Source organism: Juglans regia, chromosome 8, assembly GCF_001411555.2.
Source record: "Juglans regia cultivar Chandler chromosome 8, Walnut 2.0, whole genome shotgun sequence".
Lineage (NCBI taxonomy): Eukaryota > Viridiplantae > Streptophyta > Magnoliopsida > Fagales > Juglandaceae > Juglans > Juglans regia.
In genome coordinates, this window is record NC_049908.1 from 3014106 (window position 1) to 3020105 (window position 6000).

The window sequence follows — 6000 nt, forward strand, 5'->3', positions numbered from 1 at the left end:
CGACTTTTAAGGGAAAAAAAAAAAAAAAAAACTCAGAAAAACTAGTTCTAGCTTCTCTCTCCGAAGGATCACTTCAATGAATATCACCACCATACAAACTCTAATAAAACAGAAAGCTTTCCCATGCAATTCAAACGTTTTATACAGACCACTTCAGAAAATGATCTCAAACTATTTTTAAAAAAATTCAGAAATTTTTAGAAAAATCTTCGAACCATACATGCAAGTTACTACATATATATATATATATATATATATATATATATATATATACTGATCTGCATATACATTTGGCGTGTAAATGAGTGGCATTACTAGGAAATTAATAGATATCTAACAAAGCAAATTAAAGAAATGTGATTTCCTTGCGTATTACTAGAGTTAAATTTTCTGGGAACTATTAGTATAGGCCAAGGCTGACAAGATTTTGAATGTCAGAGTGTAGGCCATGGACGAATTAGCTTCGATCCCCAGGTCCCCCCAACCTATATATAACCTCTACGTAGAGCTCCATACAAGAATCAGGCCGATATATATGTCCGAAACTCATAACCGAAATATTGCTGACTAATATCGATCGTTTCGCTCATCATCTCTGAACTAGCCTCTAGCTAGCCAGAATTTCGGTCGTTTCCAGAATCTCTCTCTCAGTGTACAGCTTCTCCAAGAGGAGCAGAAGATCAAAGAAAATAATTAATGGAACGTTCGCATGAAAGAATCGTTAGAAGTTTAAAAGGTTGAACCTATAGAAAAGAGATGGGAAAGAAGGATTAGATGCAGAAAGGCACTCTAGATCTTGCGCTTCTTTGCAATTCCCACATCATTGAGCTTCATATCATGTATGGTTAGGTTTCAAAGAAATGGAGCAGAGATCTTTCTACCCAGCCCAACCAGTGAGGATCTAAAAGAAAATGGAAGTACTTTCAGTGGATCCGAAGCTTCATAATTAAAAACAAATCTAGATAACGATAGTAACTTCAACTAATTCATTTACCAATTTCCATGCATTTTTACAGTACTCCTTCTTCTGTCCTTTAAAGCTTAGCTAGCAACAAATAGATCGGATAATGGTAACAACTACATATACCACGTACAGGAGCGCTGCCTTTTAACTGGCTCTGATCTTCTTGGAAGGCTTGTTGAGTGCCATAAATACCGAAGCAAGATCTTGGGGAACTTGTAAAAACCTTTTCGGAGGCGGCCTGATCAGTTTTCTCTTTGCCGTCCGAGGTTTCTTGGGAGCCGGTGGGCATACCGAGGGAGACTTCAAGGCCTGATCTGAAGTCTTGGGTGTGTGACACTCTTCATCATCTAAGAGCTGATCTTTTCTTTCATCCGGGCTGGACAATTCCATAGCATGGTTGAAGCTTCGAGTTATTGAAATTGTTCGTATCGGCGTAACCGGCCGGATTTCTTCTAAAGTTTCGAAACCCATTTGCAAACCCATTTGCCGGTAGAGGAAGTACTATAATTCGGAGAGAGTTTTCTCAGTTGGCAAGCACTAATTAATATCAAAGTAAGTGTAGCCAGGCCGGTATTTTGAGAGAGAATGAGATATATAGAAGATATGCTGAGGCAATTGAGAGGTAAATGATGAGGGGTGCTGAAAGAGAGAGAGAGAGAGAGAATGCGTAAGGGTGAAGGTGGGGGATCAGGTACAGACAGGAATGATGAAGACGAATAACCTAGATGGTTGGCAGGGAGCCAAGAAGAAGACATAAGAAAAAATAAAAAGTAAATTGAGTGTGCGGCGTGGAAGTACTGAATGTTAGGTTAAAAAAGGAAGCAACGCAGGGGTTAAGTAAATGACAAGAAGATCACAGATGGTAGCTGATCCTCTCTTACTAAAATTTAATGTGGCCTCCAGCAACGAAACGCTTCCCTCGTTGGGATTTTGGGACTTTCGGATGCTCCTCCATCCTTGTCTCTTCCTCGATCATTACCATTTGCATGCAGGTCATTTGTTTTTAGTCAACCTGGCTTTCATATACGTTGTTAGTACTACTTTGTCTCATGTTCTTGTTCTTGCACATTCCCTTTTTTATTTTATGAAAAACAAAAAAACTCTTAGGTAAGAACGGTATCATGATTAATATTCATCATTATCAGTTTATTTAGGTCAAAGGGTACAATTACAGCGCTGCATGTTAGTTTAACATCAGTAGCTAGCTAGCTAGCCGGCTCCGATCGATCTCCTTTTTCTCTTGATCAGCTGGTTTTGCTTGCATGCATATAAATACTGGAGCAAATTATTATGGGTAAACACCCCGTGATCCTTATCATGATCTCCAGCACCACATGAATTCGAATCTACCAGCAAAGTTAACGTAGGAATAAAGGAATGTGTGAAACCCATTATTGCGTTTGGACAGTACGTACAGAGCGTTAAATGGAGAAATTCTAGCGATCTGATCCCCCCAGCAAAGTTTACGTGGGATCGAATAAAGGAGGAGTACTGTGTTTTATATATGCATGACTCTCGTCACTGCATGGACCTTTTTTGTACCCCTACATATAATATATGCCAGGGATTAGGAGAACAAATTGTGATGTCTACAGATCATCGATCGATTTGTTGTGGAAAACGACTACAGAAAATTAGTATAATAAAATATATAATAAGAAATAAATCAATTGATACAAATATTTACATGGTTCGGTAGGTAACATGTCTTTGTCTACATGTAAGTACATGTCTTTTAGAAATTCTTGAAAAAGCCAAAATGCTACTATTGAACGTAACTTAAAAATATTTTCGTTTATTTTAAATATAATGAAGCATCAAGTATAAAGATTTTTTTATAAATAAAATTATTTTTTATTAAAATACTGAGATCATCATAAGAAAAAGTGTGTGGAAGCATTTATTTAAAATTCCTCAAAGCTTGTTCCATAAAATTAATCATAACTACGATCTCTTTACATGATATAGGCTACTGTGATAATAGAAACTCATCATAACGTAAACCTACTTAATATCAGATTTTCATAAAATATTTTATGTTGAACTTAAAATCATGACTAATCATATTGATGCTTATGCTATGCATGACTGATTTATCTGAATTAACTGATTTATCTGACTGATCTGAGTGACCAACACATTTAACTATGTATGCGAGGTTGTACATCGGCCCCATGTCCCTTGGCCTCAAAGGGAGCTGCTAATAGTATTCTGGTATACTATAGTAGGCCACGCTTGAGTTCGTGACTTCCACGTCCACCTTGAAACGGCATTAGTATCATGCATCTGAATGGTCATCTCGTTAACTATTATGAGCTTATCTTACACTTGATCGTATGAAAATTTATGTGTCTTATATAACGTGAGATGCATAATACATACATAACTATAATATGCGGAATGAAATATGATAAATGACATGTTTGAAAATATTATAACATGCGTGGTGCATAAATATTGGCTTCCAAAAAACTAGTTTTAATAATAAAATATATAATTAGCTAACATATATTAATCTTAATTTATGATCAGGCTACTTACCTCGCAGCATTAATCCAATATTTCAGGCATGAAATTGATCACGTGAACTAGAATGAGAGAGAAAATGTGAGGAATGTTGTGAGAGTAATGAGGCAGTCGACTATTGGCATGGTGAACGTGGGACACACACAGTGCTAGACTGGGTATCTTGGGTTCTGCCATTGCTAGGCTGGGCTCTGACTCCAAAGGAGTCAGAAAGCCCAACTTCGGCCTCCGACTCCGACCAAAGTCGAAGACTAATTTGGACTACGACTTCAAATTAGAGCGGATTCCGACTCCGATAGGAGTTGTCGGAGTCGAAGTCGGGGGTCAAAGCTCTGATCAGAGTTTAATGAAAAAAAAAAACAAAGAAAGAACTGAGAAAATCCCAACAAAAAACATTTCACAATTCACAACTTGTTTTCTCTCTTGCAACTTAATTTCAAAATCTCCCAAGAAAGAACATTTCACAAAAATTATAACAAAACAACAAATAACAAACATTTATGAGAAAACACTAATTTTCTCCCATTTTTTTAATAACAAATAACAAAAATTTTAACAAAATGATTCACAGAGGATTTTCACATCCTAGGATTTTGGATTGCAACAGAGGAAGCCGAGCACAAAGAGAAAATAAGGACGAAGAAAGTTGTTGAGTGAGAGGACAAGAGACAAAAGAGAAGTTCTGAGAAAACAAATGAGGAAGAGAGAAATGACAGAAACGACGGCAAGAGAGAAAAGAGAGAGACTTTCAATTTTGAGAAAACAGAGAAGGAGGAGAGAAACGATGTAGGGTTTTGGTCCTTAAGAGATAAATATATAAGAGGCGGAAACAACGTTGTTTTAAACTTTTTTGGGTTTCTAAAAAAAAATTTGCAAAATACAACATCTCGCACACGAGGGCTCGAATGCGAGTCAATCAATTGGCAAAACACGACGTTGCACCATTTAGCCACTCAACTACTTGTTATTTATGTTACAATATTAAATATATTAAGTCTAAATATTAGAGTTCGGAGCCGACATGGACTCTAGATTCTGACTTTGACTCTGAGTAACTCCGACTTTGACTCTTATTTCTGAAAACTCCAACTCCATCGGAGTTGGAGTCTTGTCGGATTTCGAGCAGAGTCAGAATGGATGGAGTTTTTTCCCACCCCTAGCCGCTGCACTCATGAAGGTTTATCATTTTTTTTTTAAATAATACATGGAATGGAAATATTTATAGAGATTTTTGGGAGAAGGTGTTAACGAGTTTGAGATGAAATTGGTTAATATATGTAATGATACTAATATGCTAAACACTCAGTCGTGATCATCTAAGAAGAGAGATTGAATTTAAAAATATAATTTAGTAGTTCATTCAATGTAAGATTAGCAATGACTGAGACTGCGTAGGAGATTTCAATCAATAATGATTTTAAATTGAAATAAATTCCTAATAACCGATCTTTAAATTCTAAAATGAGTCTAACTTATTCAATAAATAATAAATAAAATTTAACCTAGTTATTGAGCTTAATTAAGACTCATAATCAATATCAATAATTTATCGCTCGTAGGCTTATCCGATATGACCCATTAAATAAAATTTAGGCCCAATAAAAATTATCAATATTCCAATCTTAGAATTATTGAGTCGGGTCATTACACTATGAAATTGTAGAAGATTTTATTCTAATAAGAAATGACAAAATACACTTTGGGACAAAATACAATGCTCAAAACTGATCATAGTATTGATCATAACAAACATATATATATGGTTACACGGCGAAAATCTTAATTTTTCAATTATCAAGTTATTCGCTCGCTCGAGATGTCAAGTGAACTCTTTTTCTAATGTTCATTCAAGCGAGTGTCGAGTGAACTCTTTGCCTAAACTTCACTCAAGCGACCTATCACATGAACGTCAAACGAACTTTTTGTCTGTCGTTTCTCGAGTTGCAAACCAGGTCGACTCCACGGTCGAAACCTCATTGAAACTCCACCAAAAAGCCACGAAGAGTCCTTGTCAAGTCGGGTCATCAAATATGGCCGCCACAAAAATAAACTAGGCTCCACATACCCAATAGGATTAGGAGGAGGAAAAAAATTTCTACCTTTTTTAAAATTATCTTTCTACATTTCTAATGAGGATTGATAAACTTGTTTTTTTGGGTGGCGCACATGGGAGAATTGCCATCAACAATTGCGAGAAGAGAAAACTCCCATCGCCGCGTTACACCCTCTCTGATCCTTTCGATTAATTGCTAGCTTTTCTCAAATAAATATTGTTCTTGGCTTATCATTCTTTGGGGCAAGGGTCCAAGTATACGGGTGGATGGCGGGGCTCCGCCACCCACCACCCCGCCCAGCCATGCTTTTGGCTACCAAGGGAAAGGGCCCAAGCTCGGCGTGGGCCCGGCACATGCCTACACAATCCAAATACATATAAATATATATAAACAAATTTGTAAGTATAAAAAGACATCATTTTATACTTACGAATTAGTATATAAATCAAAAAATAA